General features: G+C 40.5%; 1 pseudogene; it reads right to left on the bottom strand.

Moving 5' to 3' along the window:
- Positions 1-7,578: 7,578 nt before the first annotated feature.
- On the bottom strand, positions 7,579-12,014 carry LOC143672521 (superoxide dismutase [Mn], mitochondrial-like; annotated as a pseudogene).
- Between the last annotated feature and the right edge of the window lie 3,744 nt (positions 12,015-15,758).

The following is a 15,758-nucleotide window of genomic DNA, read 5'->3' as shown; positions in this document are numbered from 1 at the left end:
CTGGGACTCAACATCAAGGGATTGAGAAAATCTTCTCGACCAAAAAGGAAGGAGATAAATGAGACAAAATAAAGTGTCAATGGTTGAGAGATTCCAATCAGTGTTGAGAGATTATCATGGAGGTTATTCCTATAGATTATTTAGATATCACCTTTTTAGTTGAAGTATTTTGGAGATGCTGGGGGGAAGTGCCTGAAAATGTAGAGCTGTGTTCCAGTAGCCATGTTTCTTGAAGATGATTGTATAAGGATATAGCTTTCAGAATGTGACTGTGTGTTTGTGAAAGCCTTGTGTCTGATGCCTCTTTTAGCTACCTTATGGACAGATGAGTAAAACACACAGATTAAAAAATAAATAAATAATAGGGGAACAAATGTTGAAATAAATGTAATAGATTGTAATGCTAGTGATCAATGAAAGGGAGGGGTATGGTATGTTCAAATTTTTTCCTGGTTTCTTTTTATTTCTTATTCTGTGTTGATGCAAATATTCTAAGAAATGGCCATGATGATGAATATACAACTATGTGATGAAAACAGGAATATTCATATTGTATGTTGATTGGTTGTATTAATAAAAATTCTTTTAAAAATGACTACAGTCATTCTAGGCCTTAACTTTGAATATCAGTATGTCCAGATGGAGAAAGAATATTATTTCTTGTGACTCACTCCCACCAGCAGGCACCTTGCTTTCACAGAAGCCCCTAGCAAACTCCCATCATGTCTCAATATGTTTAATTGAGTCACACATGGATCAGGCCTTATGGCTAAGAGAGTTCCTTCTGCTGACTGACCTGGGCCTAGGTTCCCATCTCTGTTTTATGAGGAATGGAATTACCAGTCAGATGCATGTAAGAAGTACAAGGTTCTGTGAAGGGGAGAAGAGAGAAGAGGATTCTTTATAGGCATCTGTAAAACTCACAATTTTGGGAAACACATCTTTCACAAAATGGAAAGACAGACCAAATGAAGAGGGCAGGTCTCCAGAGGTAGTGGTAGCTCAGAAACAAATCAGAAATTAGGATAATCTCTAAGGAGAATTTGAAGGGAGGAGATCTGGCAAGAAGAAACTCCTGTTCTAATAAGAGATTTTCACATCAAAGAGAGAACTCCCATTACAGACTTGATGATACAATGAAAGAGGTTCACCAAGTGATGAGAAGTCCAAAACAGAATAAAACAAAGGAAGGAAAATGAAATAAATGAGTTGTCTTGATTCTTGACTTGGGAGGATATTCACCCCCATGTAGTTTCAGAAGGAGCAAGTCCAAGATACTCGATCAAATGGTGGTAAAGTCCCAGAAGGCACAGGATGTGCTGGGCAGTGGTGTTCAGAATCGCCCACAAGTGGTTCACACCCACAGCAATCTGGTCTCAGGTAGTCTGGGATGGGTTCTGAGCATTAGTGATTTTTTTTTGGCATGGCCAGGCTCAGAAGTTGAATCTGTGTCTCTGGCATAGAAAGCTAGAATTCTGCCAATGAGCCACCATTGCACCGCCCTAAGTATTGATGACTTTCGAAAAGCTCCCCAGGTGATTCTATGTGGCCAGGGTTGAAAAGTGCCTGCTAAGGTCTTCCAAACAAACTAATCAGAGATACAGCACCAGACCAACTGCATTTTGATGGAAATTGAAGAACCGTCGGTGTCAATACCAGTGGCTCCCTGTGGCCTTAACCACTGCCCGAGTGGCCGCCTTTCACCTGAAGAGTGTTACTGAAACCCTAGAAACCAAAGACCAGCAGACCTTACATTCATAACTCAAGTGGAACCTATCATTAAAACTAGGCCAGGTAACCCTGAAATATAATCTACGCCCCTGAGCAAGGCAGTATGGTCTCTGTAAGTGGCACATAGACTTGCTATTTGTTGAATTATTCATGTGAATAAAAGGGAATTGGCAGATTAATATATTTAAATAATTTTTAACTCTTTATGTAAACTCTGTAATTAAAGCCATTTTTAAAAAAGGGTGGGCACACAGTCAAAAAATGGTGGCTGGAACCCCAAGCAACCAAAAGCAGTAGTATATATTCCATAAGCCTAACATTCCCTTCCTTTCTCCACTGATTGGATACTCCAGAGGTTACAGCCTGTCCAGAGAATCTAACTAAATCAAATTTCCCACTGAAAGTTCCTGCTTTGATTCTGCTTTACATTTCAGTGTCCCCAGCCTTTACTTATTGAAACTTGTTTCTATTGTCGTTTGGTGACAATTCTAGGCTTGTATCAGAGGCTCTCTCCCTCCTTACCTGCAAGACAAGTTTGAGCTGTCCTGTAGCCCTTTCCTGTGTCATCTTGTGTGAGAGCTAAATTTAACTTTATTCTTAGAAATCCCCCCCTCTTTCTTCTTGAATTCTTTTAGTTTTCACATTTTAGTCTGTCTTCATACTTGATAAGTGCCTTTTCACACTCTTTGTCAAAGGCATCTTCTTCTTTATGGGGGTAGAAATCATTTTGTCTGTACTGAATAAGCATTTCCTTGATCAAGGCAGCCTCAGTGATTCTCTAAACTAACTCAGGCATATGGGACAATGCAGCACCCAGGTGCTGTGAATTCCACACCCATGATGGCCAAAGAAATTAGTGTGGACAGTGAACCCTTTCCATTTCACAAACCAGCTTTCTAACTATTCCCTGAGGGTTTTTCAAGGTCTGAATTTTCCACCAATTCTTCAGACAAGGTCATGAGGCCTTGGAAAGCTTTGGTGACAGTTCCATCTGGGGCTGTATTTTTGGAGATAAATGGAGAAAATCTACTCCTGACCATAACACAAATGCCTCCCTTTTCAGCTAGCATCATGTCTAGGGCCATCCTATTCTCCCATGTCATTCAGCTAGTAGCATCCAACTGTTCTGTTATATTCCCTTAGCTGAATCTTTGATTTAGTTAATAAATACACTCCAGACTAAGGATGACTCAAATCTTGTAGTTACTTGATTCCTAGTCTTAAACTCATCTGGGATTCCCTGTGGCACCCTATGTTATCTAAATCATCAAAGGAACCAAGGAAGCTTCTTTGCTTTCTTTTTCCTTGGGTTGGAACTTAATCCTCCTTTGCAAATGTCAGGGTGAATGGGATGGCCAATTTGACCAAAACATAGGTCCCCTTCCACTTCTGACATGATACTGGTTGGAGGATGCCCTTTCTACAATACCACCAAATGTCTGCTCAGGGTATGGTTAACTGGAGAAATTGCCATACTATCCTCAGTCACATTCCACACTTAGGTACATGAGGCCATGGTCCCATGCTCCTGGAGCCCTTATTCCTGTCTAGAGGACAGGCAGAGTGGTTTCCTGGACTGAGGCAAGAAGCTGGTATAGACTTGACTTTTCCACCCTGGAGGGAAAAGAGGACAGTGTAACACAACTGTCACTAGGAAAAAGGAAGAGCATGCATTCAAACTCCTCATGTTTCTCCATACCCATCAGAAAGAGCATGACAAGAGCAGTGGGTTGGCCTATTGTGTAAGCATAACAGTTACTTTTGCCTAATCTCTGAACTGTATATTTAATCCATGCCAGCCAGACATTGTATCTTTTTACCTTGTCTCAGTTTCTATGGTTTGCTTTAAATTTTCTCTCCTATCTGCCCTGAGAACTTTGGGATCATTGTGTATTGGGGAACCAACCTCCAGCTGGGTGTTCTTAGGCACTATTGAAGAGTTAACTGGAGAGGGCATTGTGTTGTTAGGGAGAGGACTTGGATTCTAAACCTTCCAAAAGGGTCCCTCCCAGTAATGTCTACCCCCATTCCATATATTCAATCAGAGGAGGTGCATCTGTTTGAGCCCAAATTGGATTTCTCATCTTGAGTGGAGACATTGATTTTGTCTGCCTTTTTGATTGACATCAATTCAGGGTTGCACTGAAGATCTTGGCAGTCTGATGGAGGGTTTCCTTTGTAAAAGGTTAATTTATCCTTAATGGGCCCTAGGTCTGTGAAATTAACTCCATGTTCACAATCCACCCTTGAAACTGGGTAGTCCATTATACATTATCCCAGGAGGGGCAAGGAGAGGCTTGACTGTAACACCCTCTACCGGTTCTGAACACAAGTACATATTTTCCCCACTCAATTACTACTGACTCATTAAGTCTCCACAGTTTACTACTTGGCAAGCATCAAATGCTATGCCTGGAGGACAGGGCCCCTTCCCTCCAGAATGTAACCTACTCCTGGCAAATATTTCAGAAAGCCTCTCTCACCCCAAACCTTACCACCAGGTGTCTTCTTCACCCTCCATAAGCTGCCCCCTTGGAATTACCTCCCATTACACAGCCTCCACTCTCCAGCAAATGCATTCTTGTGTAAACTCCTCTTATTCATTATATACCCTCCAGCATTTATAACCTATGTGCCTAAGGCAGTGTTTAAATTTTAAATTTTACTAATGGAAAGTAGCCTTCTTCAAACTTAGTCCCCTATTTCTGTAAGCTAGACAATAGAGACCTGGCCTAACCCTTATCCTAACCCTAACCCTTAAAAACCCTATCTGCCCATGACCTCAGGGCAGCCATGTTTCTCTCCCTCTTGAAATGCTGCCCAGGTGACTCAGTTTCTCCCTGAAATAAAGCCTTTGCCTGATCTCTTTAGACCCACCTCCTTCCTGGTGAGTTTGCTGAGTTTGCCTTTCATCAAATTGTAGTGTGTGGACTTTACACCTTCAGTTAACACTCACCACAATATGACAGGGCTTGTTCCATCCCCAATTTGAACATTATGACTAGTATAATTGTTTTCATTTTTAATTTAGCCCTCCAATCCTCATTTGTCTTTCTTGGGTAAGATTCTCTTTTGGCCAGGGTCACTATTAACTCTGTAGGTTAAAGTTCAGAATCCAAATCCCAAATTCCAAAACCCCTTCTACTCTCCCAATTACTGTCTGTTTTTTGTTGTTTTTTTTTAAGATTAATAATCTTTTTATTGGCACTCAAAACTGCATCATTATCACAGGAAAATAACTGTTTTGCTAATAACTAATTGCACAAAAATTATACAGGGGCTCATAGGATTTTTAGTGTACTAGGTTTGATGCATGTCTTAGAGACAGGACATGAGCTTGCTGTGTCATTAGGGCATGACTAATAAATGAAACAGTAATTGATAAAACATTCTCTGAAGAGCTCTTCAAACAGCAACTTCACCCTGAAATAAAAACAAAATAAAGCATATTTCCCTAATTTTAGTTATAAATCACAATACACAAGAATCTCACTTAAAAATTTATAGTTTTGATGTTATTAAAAGGTGCTCAAGGAAATTCAAAGCTCATTTTCAAGGCCAAGAATTTGAGTATTTTCATTTGCAATAAAATTTGCAATCTCTCAGCATCAAAATTTATTACACAGTAATCAAGCAACAGAGGCTATTTCAAAAACTATGCTGATCATTCTAAGGTATTGTGAGCACATCCAGGAGTACAGCAGGCACTGCTTCTCTACTTGTGGTCACAAAAACCCCTAGTGGAGAAGGAGCACTTTTCCTTTATGGAAGAAGCTGCAACTTTATTTTCTTCTGTTCCTTTTCTATTATGAAAACAGGGCTAAACAGAATGTGAAAGTCTCAGTTTCTGCTGAGTGTTTGAAAGTATTATCTTAGTCTCCTAAAATCTGTTTGACATGGAGGAAAAAATAAATATCTTACTTAAATATTCTGTCTCCCATTTTCTCCTCCATTCTCTCAATATGAAGCCAAAGCAAAAACAGAGCCCTAAGGAAATTTCAACATTGAATTTTTTTAGACTCTTAAACATAAGTAGGAGTCAAAAAGCTTTATATAAACCAGTAGTGCCTGCATATATGTTAGGTTAGTGGATGGAAACCACAGTCTAACAGACTACTTGTATTCAGAAGCCCATCTTTCTAGAAAAAGGTCCTAGTTTTCTAGATAGTCTGTTTAGACAGAGTTCCCTGCCTTGCTTAGATAGGCAAACAGTAAGCAGATGATACCCATCTGAATCTTCATGAAAGTCACTTTACTGTGGTATATAAAGGATGAACATTGGACTCTCCAGAGTTTTTCAACCTATAATCACACACACAAACATATAGTTACCAGTACTCTCATCTGCACTTTTGACAATTCAAAAACCTTACTTTCCTATTTGAATTCTAAGAGAAAGTTACCTTGAATTTAAAGTTTTTAAAAAGTTCAGTCCAGTATTGAAACTACTGTTACACCATTTTCCCATAAAAAAAAAGAGGAAAATAAAATTTGGGACATAAATGAAAAAATAGAAAAGTAAATTGGAAGACATCCTGTTACTAAATAGATTTAAGAGAAATCCTACATGGAAAAACACATAGGGAGTACTCCAATTGAAGGAAAAGCCTGTGTGCACAGAGTTGCTCACGAAAGCATTTTTGGCAATAAATGGTAATTGAGATCTATCCAGTAATAGAGCTCTAAAACAGATTACAAAATGTCCATTTGATAAAATATACAGAGATTTAAAATCACTGGAACAATGATTAAACAACATGGAAAAATGCATGACATGAAACCAAATACAAAAAGTATCCCTGCTACTTTGAAACAATCATCAGCTCTATTTTCAAAACCTACACGGGAACATGATTTGACATGCTGTCTCACAGTGTTATGGGCACATTTTTTCCTTTGTTGAAAAAAACAAAGCAATGTGATTTTTATTGTGGCTGTAATTTAAAATGAAGGAAAATAATTTCCATTCCTGATGGGGACACAACAGCTAGCCTTGTCCCAAGATCAATTTGCTTGTACTTGGGAAAGTTGTCTTTGACAAGCTGCCCAGTTCCATTGAACAGGGTGCTCATGAACAGGATCAAAATAATATCATAGGGGAGTGGGGGACACTGAGCAACCCAGATAAACTATGGTTTAATTCCTGTCATTGATTACAAAAATTAGGCCTTAATTTGTCCATTTTGACACTTATATACTATATATATATAAATTTCTTTATCTATGTTTGAAGACAAAATTTCACAGTTATGTCTGTATACTTCTTTCTTCAGACAAATTTAAATGTATAACTACTTCCTCATAAGAAGGCAGTTCTCAATTAACAATCAGATTATGTTTTTTAAAATTGATAAAATGGCATCAACAGTGACTATCAATAATTGGAAACCACTGCGTGAGATCTATCAGAAAGGATACTATATAGAGGTTTACTTGACAAAAAAAAACATTTTTCAATTGCAAGTTGAGTATTTCCACTGGGTTTTACAGTTAAATAACTAGACTTCCAGTTATGCAATAAAACAGAATTATAAAAGTTTACCTACAGGTTCCCAGGGTATAGGGATGGGACATTTTTGTGGCTTTTATGATGCAATTATAACCTCCTAGGCTATTTTAGCTCTTAAAAAAAAAAGCATTCACCAAAAGACTAAATCAAAGCACTCAGTAAAACCTAACAGTTGCCTAAGCTTTTAAAATGTGAAATTACATCACTGAATTCTGTCTGTGAAATATCTCAATAAGCAATATTTAGAAATGTTACAATAGATAGCTGTATTACTATGCTACAGATTCTACAGTTACAAAAATGCTCATAAATAACTACTCAGTGTAATAGTTAATATTTCATTTCTTGCAAGTCATATATCTCCAGTTCGATTCTCCCAATTGGTTACAATCCAAATAGCTTTTAGATAATAGGTCTGACATTTTTGTACTGAAGGTAATAACCATGCTCCCACACATCAGTTCCCACCAATGGAGTAAGACCTGCTGTTCCATGCCATGGATCCTGATTAGAACTAGTAGCAATGTCTAAGTTTCCCTGTTCCTTATTGAAGCCAAGCCAACCCCAAGCTGAACCTTGAACACTAACAAATACAGGTGACAACTTTTCCTTAAATTTATCAAAGGAACCAAAGTCATGTTTGATGACTTCCAGTAAGTCCCCTTTGGGCCCTCCACCACCACTAGAGCTCAGGTTTGTCCAGAAAATGGTCAAAATGGAAATTGATACTGCCTCGACCAGTGAACTTCAGTGCAGACTGAAGAACTACCTGAGATGTAACGTCACCCTTTGGCAGTGCCTCTTAACACTCCTCTTCAGTAACATTCAAGTTATTAATGTGTGTGGTGTGGTGTTTGCTGTGGTGCAACTGCAAGATCTGTGCATTGATGTGGATCTCCAGGGCTACATAATCACATGGCAAGTTGGGGTGGCTACACTTTTGCCTGGCACCCCAAATTCCCAAGACTGGTACCAGCTTCCTGCTCCTGCTGCACACTGCTTGGACAGCATGGTGCAGGTGCCCAGATGGCTCTCACAGCCCCTACACATCACAAGAGCACAGGTTGAGTGCGAGTGCAGCTGCCAGCACCCCCCAACTATTGTCTGTTTATCATAATTTTTAAAGGGTCTTAAGTTGGATTTATTTCCTAGGAATTGGACTGCATTTTTGGGTTCTTCTTATCCTGCTCAGGTACTGGTCCTTTTGCTTGAGTGTGGTGAGTCCAACCTTTTCAAGTTGTCAATAGAATTTGATAGGGTCCTTCCTAGACCAGATGGAATTTGGACTCTTCTGCAATTTGATGAGGATTCAACTCCTGGGTTGATGTTGATGGGCAGCATATTCAAGAGGTAGGTCTGGGCCATCAAGCTACAGTGCCTGAGGGATGACAGAGTAGGGGACAAAGCCAGTACGTAATTCTTAAGGAAGAGACCCTTTGCTGACTTTGCATATAGTATATGATGGTTCTAAAACAAAAATCTCCATTGGCCCTGGACCTGTGAAACTCAGAAAAAGTTATTTGCTGCGAGCATAAAAAGGAAGGACAGGCACAGCGTAAACACCCCCAATTCCATAGGGAGAAATTGGAAATGATGTAGGGGTCACTGGACCCAAGCAGTTGTGAAAACCTGCAGGGCAAACTTCATTAGATTTCAAAGTCTGAGAGTCATTTATCTTTGGAGCTTTAGAACGTGGCACTCCCACCCCTTTCAAGAGCCCACATAGAAGCCCGACTCTCTGAATGCAACCTGGGGAACACTCAGAACCCCTCTTGGCTTCACCCTCTCCAAGCATTGGGGCCTCTGTCATACTGGGGCACATGCTCAACCCCACTGTGTGATGTCAGCCAATGTCCCCCAATCTCCCAGGAATATGCTCAACTCTCTCCAAGGGCTGGGGTGACACCATTCCTCCACCATGAGATGGAAGGCCTACCTTCTTCATTTGGGGCAAAACTCACCCTCTCCAAGTTTTTGTGTGGCATGCTATCTTGACCTGAGGCCTCCTGACTTTAAACTTCAGCCTCCACAGTTCTGCCTCTGAAGTGTTTTACCTTCACACTGTCCCTTTTCTTCCCCTCTGAGTCCTGAGTGGCAGTGGTTCTCTTTGTACAGATCCTGCAACTCTCTAATGACTGCAACTACTGCTTTCTATGCAGTAGTCTTGGATTGTGCCCATCAGCCATTCACATGGATACTATCAGGTCCCTTCCAGATAAGTTATTCCCAGTCTCTGTAAAGTACAGCAGGGGGCTTATGATTTGGATATCTTCCCAACAGATATCAGTAGGTTTGAAAACAGGGACTTTATATCGAAAGTCCCCATTTGGGGGCCCTTTTACCCCCAAGACTGAGGTAGCTACTAGAAAATTTGATCCCCTTTGGGATATGGGTCACAGAAGATTGTGTGGCCCCTGTGTCCATCAAAAATGTAATATCTCCTTAGGACATGGGCCCACCTTTAGATTTGCCAAAGGTTCCCAGTTGGCCTTTGAAATGAAGGAGGCTCTGATCTCCCTGGTCCTCATAATTCATCAGGGGTATTACCTGGTCTTCTTTGTTTAAACTTGGGCACTCCCTTTTGAAATGGCCGGGTTTCTGAGACTGCTAATACCCTGCTGAGTCCTGTGCCCTTCTCATTCCTTTAATCCTTCGGCCCATAGTTTTTCTCTATCTTGACTGTGTCTGTCTCCTCCCTGCTTTATCTAAAATCCCTTCTTGACCATGTGTTTGACCCTGCTCAACATGACATTAGCTAGTGGCTTCTGCTTTCCTCTTCCCTTCTCACAAACACTTTTTGAGATTCAGTAACTCTCCTAGTGGCTTATTCATCCACCCGTCTATTTTCTGGATCTTTTTCTGAATGTTGAGCCAAGGACTATTTACATTCTTGGGCCACAGGGCTATCAGGGTCCATCCCTGAGTATTTCCTCACCTGATCCCTCAACCTATGCAAGTAAGCAGAGGGAGTCTTGTTTAAGTTCATTCCTCAAAAATATAATACCCAACAGGGTTTTTTCTGGAAAAGATGCATAAAGTATGTGGCTCAATGTTGAAGAGATTATTTAAGGTTTTTGGTCTTCAACCAAGAATCTCTTCTGTCTGTTTTAATCATCCAACCTCTCCTTGGTTCAGCTACTTGCCCAAATAGACTACAAAGCATGCATCTCTTCTGCCACCTCAAATAAAGTCAATGTTATTGACCAGAAGTAGTTGGCAGGTACTGTTATGAGACAGCATAACCCTCCTAGGAGTCCAATTCTGCATTGACACTTTCATCAAGACTGATGCCCTACAGGAAAATACTCCCACATCAAGATAATTTTATCCACCCATTTGCTTCACTCTTACCAGTAGCAATCTGCTAATCCTGCATTTGGCAAAGGAATCTGTTATAGAGAAACCCGTCTTTGCATCAATTGGTCACATATCACTTTGAAATAGTTCTATTGAACCAAAGAGACAATACTAGAAAATTACAAGAATATCAGTAACTCTGGCTAGCTTCTTTAAGTCCCTTTTAAGGATTAAAAATTATAGGATGATTTAAACTTTTTTTTTCTTTTGAGCCATCTCAGAGGCTTTATTTAAATTCTGAGATTTGGGTATGCCAATTTTATCCTCTGTGTAGTGTGGTCTTTAACATTCCTCATTTGTGCCCTGTCTTCTAAATCATTATTATTCCAATTGGCTTCTATATTGAGGGATTTCTGCTCTGTTGCCATTTCCTCTTCTCTGGGTAGTTGCTGCCTGTCCCATTCTTTCATATCTTCCCTCTTCAGGGAGCTGTGAAAGCTAAGAATTCCATTTCTTCTCCCATAAAGAGAATATTCAGAAAAGATGTAAGTTCACACAAAATAATAAATGATTTCCCCTGGTCCAATTGGTAATTCTCTTGGAGGAAATAGGGACTCAAAATGTCTATATTCTTTCAAGCTATTTTCCTCAGGCACCCCTGGAAATGGAAAATCCTGCATATCTTTCTTACACTTTTCCAGCTTCTTCCTCAATTGTTGTTGGGTTGTCACAGGTGTAATAGTTGGCCTTGGCTGCCCCTCTATCTCTCTGGGTGTGAGGTGGGGAAATAGTGTAGTTCCACTGGGCCTTCAGGGTCCAACGTCCCTGCACAAGGGGAAGAGCACAGGGTGGGGGAAGTCTCAATGAAGGATCTCAGGCTTTAGGTTTTAAATATTGAGCCTCTTGCTCTGAGGTTTTGCCCTTTACAGGATACAAAGGGGTCCCTATTCCCTTCAGTCAACACATGGCATAACAGACTCCTCCTTGGAGAAAGGGTTCTTTTCATTAGCATAAAGCCTGAGGTTGGAAGAAAGTCAGTCTTCATCTGACCCTTATTTCAGCCAGAATACATCAGGCAACACATTGTTTTCTTTTGTCCAAATGTACATTTTCCTTTCCCTTGGTACAATCACTGTTGGTTCAATGTACCAACATTCTCCACATGAACTATCCAGGGGAATAGTACTTTAAAGGTACCCTCTCTCTTTTTCCCCAGCTGGAATGACAGCCTCTATTACCCATTCTCAGTCTTGCCTGGTTTTCTTTCTCCCTGGCACCATTTCACTTGATCTGATTCAAGCTCTTTCATCATGGGAGAAGGAAAATATGGATTGTGACTCTGCACATGCTTAATCCGAGGCTCATCAGAATTCCCCCTGATCACCAAGGCAATAATTAACACTCTTTTTCTTACCTTGGTCAATGCACAGGGTTTTCTGGTCACTGTGATGCAGATTTTCCCTTCTACTTTTATCATTCACAATTGGTGGCCCCAAGCATCCAGTTTCAGATCTTTCTGAGTGTCACAAGTGGGTCCCCATGACAGAGTCTGAGACCACTCAGTCAGTGGGGTGGACCTTCCTTGCATCCTCCCTGGGGGCCTTCCTCTGAAGCCTCAGATCCAAAAAAGCCCCCAAAATTATTAGAAAGAAAGCCATAACTGAAAGAGAATAAACACTCACCCAACTGTGGAAAAGAAAAGAATTTATTAACAATCTTGCAAGAATGGATGCAGCCATTCTTTGGCTGATGCCCAAGCAACTGAAAGCAGCAGCACATATTCCCTAAACCTAACACACAGGTCCCTCCCCTGTTTCTCTACTGATTGGATATTCCAGAGGTTACAGCCTATGTAGATAATGTAGTTAGTTCAAATTTCCTGCCTAAGGTTTACACTTTTGATTATGTTTTACATTTCAGTGACCCTGGCTGTTACTTATTTAAGTTTATTTCTACCTGTTTGGTGCCAATTCTAGGCTTAAATCAGAGCCTCTCTCCTTCCCTATTGCAAGATCAGTTTGAGCTGTCCTGCAGCCCTTTCCCTCACCATCTTGCATGAACTGATCTAATTAATCTAAATGAAATGAAAACCTACTTTTTAAAAAAAATTCTGATTGTGGTGTGATAATATTTCTCTTTTCCTTCCTGACATTTCACTCAACATTCTGCTCTTAAGTTTCATTTATCTAGTTGCATGCCTTGCAATTTCATTCCCTCTTGCTGCCACTCTGGTCCATTGTATGTATACGCCATTATTCCCCCTTCCAGTCATCAGTCATTATACCCTTAGACCACCTCATTGTGGATCCCAAATGCCACCAGAAACACCAGTGTGAAAAAGTTCATTTGTGTCCCCACACTCAGTTCATCCATATGTATACTGAACAATAGGGTTCCAGGATCATATGGCAACCACACCCCTAGCCTCCTGTGGAACCACCACACTGCCCTCCAAGTGGCTGCACCTCTCATTTCCCAACTGACAGTGAATAGGATATCTCTTTCTCAGCATTTTCTCTAGTCTTTGTTCTCTCTGATCATTTCTAAATAGTCTTATTCACACATGGTACAATCCAATCTAAATATATAGCCATGAGTTCACCGCTGTACTGTATCTGAAGATATTTCCTTTTCTTCCTCAAAGAATCCATAGCTCTCTCAGATGTTCCCCATCGGTTGATTCCAGTCACCTTTTAAAACTTCCTCATGCTGAGTGTTTTGAAGACTTATTTTGTTTTGTGTCTTCTTTATTCACACGAAGTTTTGCTTCATTTTCCCCTGAGTAACAAAAACTCCATCGACTGCTAAATTCAAAACATTTAGTGTTTGAATTAGACAAGGAGGTCAGATGTGTATTCAGGCAAAGTGAATCCCAGCATTCCCAGATCTAAAATATTATCTGTGATGGCGTAACCAAGAAGTCAGGCTTTAAGAGATGGTTACAAATTCTGAATTATTAAATAATTATTCTCTTTGTTTTCTTTCTAATGTATTAGAGTAGAGAGAGGGGAAATAGCTGAAATCTCTGAACTGTGATATAGATGCCATGAAACCTGAGAATGATCATCTTGTGCATTTGTCATTTTTTTTCTGTCCTTGACATTTGTAATTTTTTCTAGCTATAACTACTTTTGAAGTGATAATTCTGCCTCTCTTCCATTCTACTATATTTGCTATTGAAATTGTAATGACTTCTTCTCCCCATCTTAGAATCCATAAAAACCTTGAATACCCTAGATTTGTGAGGACAGACTTTTGGTCATAGTGGCATAGGGGAAAAGCTACAAATACCACCCAAGAAATCACCAGAGCTTCTGAGAAGTGGACAAGATTTTATTGGTGGCAAGCTCAGTAAAAGAGCTTTCTGAGAGCTTGTCTGAGCCCTGAATATCCTTTGTCTCCAGATGATATAGAAAGGGAAGGGGGAGACAGAGCCAAGATGGCAACTTAGTGATGTGTGAGATTTAGTTCATCCTCCAGAGCAGTTAGTAAATAGCCAGTAACAGTGCAGAACAACTGCTGGGGCCACATCAGTGTTGACACATGGCGTACCCCAGTCTGGACCAGCTGAACTGACTGTGAGCCACCCCAGAATGGTGAGTTCCTCAAGCCATAGCATCTGGTGCCCCACCCCCACAGACTGCCTCCCAGAGGGGAAAGGAAAGGGACTTTACTAACAGCAGGGGCTGAGCACAACAGAACTCTAATTATGGGATTAATTAACAAATTCCAACTACTAAAAACAGGTCCCCAGCTCTGCTGAACCTCAAGTAACAGTGTGGGTCACTGGGTTTTGCCCCAGGGCAGAGGGAGCAGGGATGACAGAAAAAAGAAAAAAGAAAAAAACCCCAGAGGTTTTCCTGCATCTGAAAAGGTCTGGGCCCTGCAGGAAAAGAGGGGACACATAGGACCTGGAGATACACAGAGCAGCGTACCAACTTAAGCTCCTGATTGGCAAACTTGAGGAACAGGGTCCTGTTCTGAAAGTGATTATTCTTTTTCTCTTTTGTGACCGTGTTTCTACAGAGTGATTATTCTTTGGATACAGCTGCAAGGCTTCTCTGGCTCCACTGCCCCAGGCATAGGCAGAGTTGAACTTGTTTGAGAGCTTGTCTGGAGCCTGTGCCTTCCCCATGGGAGCAGTGGGGCCCAGGAATGGAATCCCACACTCAAGGAATTCAGACCCCATGGTCTGGAAAAGTGAAGCTATTAAAGCCAGCCTACAACCTCTCCTCTGTCTCCACCATGCCCCCAGCAGGGAGAGTCTGTTGGAGTTGAAGATACATCACCTTACACTGGTGGGACCTGCAGTCAGAAAAGCACCACATACTGGGAAGGAAAAAATGCAAAGTCCACAGACTTCATTAAAAGGAAAGCTTTTTAATCTGCTGGGACTCACCTTCAGGGAAAACTCATGCGGGTGAATCTTTCCTCCTGAGAGGAGGCCAGTTTGGTCTGGTAAAATCTGACTGGGGTCCATGATACATAGCTAGACCCTCCTAAGGGGTGGGGGAGAGCTCCATACAGGCAGGTCAAGAAACAAAAAAACAAGAACTGAAAAATTCTGATTTATTAAACAAAACCTAAGCTAAAGGTCCAGAATAAGCTGAACTGAATGCACAGAACAGATAGACAACAAAGACATCCAGCAAGAGAATTGTAGGGAAAAAAGCGGTGAAAACAATCTCCAAAATAACCTAAGTGAGGTAATTAAATGCCTAGATGCCAGCAAAAAATAATGAATCATACTAGAAAAATTGAAGAAATGGCCCAGTCAAAGAATCAAACCAACAATTCAAATGAGATACAGGAGTTGAAACAATTAATTCAGAATGTTCAAATAGACATAGAAAACCTCATCAAAAATCAAATCAATGAATTGAGAGATGATATAAAGAAGGCAAGGAATGAACAAAAAGAAATGGTCTCAAAAAAACAAACCACTGAACTTATGGGAATGAAAGGAAAAGTAGAAGAGATTAAAAAAAATAGAAACCTACAATGTCATATTTCAAGAGACAGAAGATAGGATTAGTGAACTGGAGGATGGGACATCTGAAATCTGACAAGCAAAAGAAGATATAGGGAAAAGAGAGGAAAAATATGAGCAGGGACTCAGAGAATTGAATGATAACATGAAACAAGTGAATATATGTATTGTGGGTGTCCCAGAGGAGAAGAGAAGGGAAAAGTAGAAGAAAAACTAAAGGAAGAAATCATC

Source organism: Tamandua tetradactyla, chromosome Y (genome assembly GCF_023851605.1).
Source record: "Tamandua tetradactyla isolate mTamTet1 chromosome Y, mTamTet1.pri, whole genome shotgun sequence".
NCBI classification, from domain to species: Eukaryota; Metazoa; Chordata; class Mammalia; order Pilosa; family Myrmecophagidae; genus Tamandua; species Tamandua tetradactyla.
The sequence above is the reverse complement of the archived record's forward strand: the minus strand, read 5'-3'. Positions and strand labels throughout refer to the sequence as shown.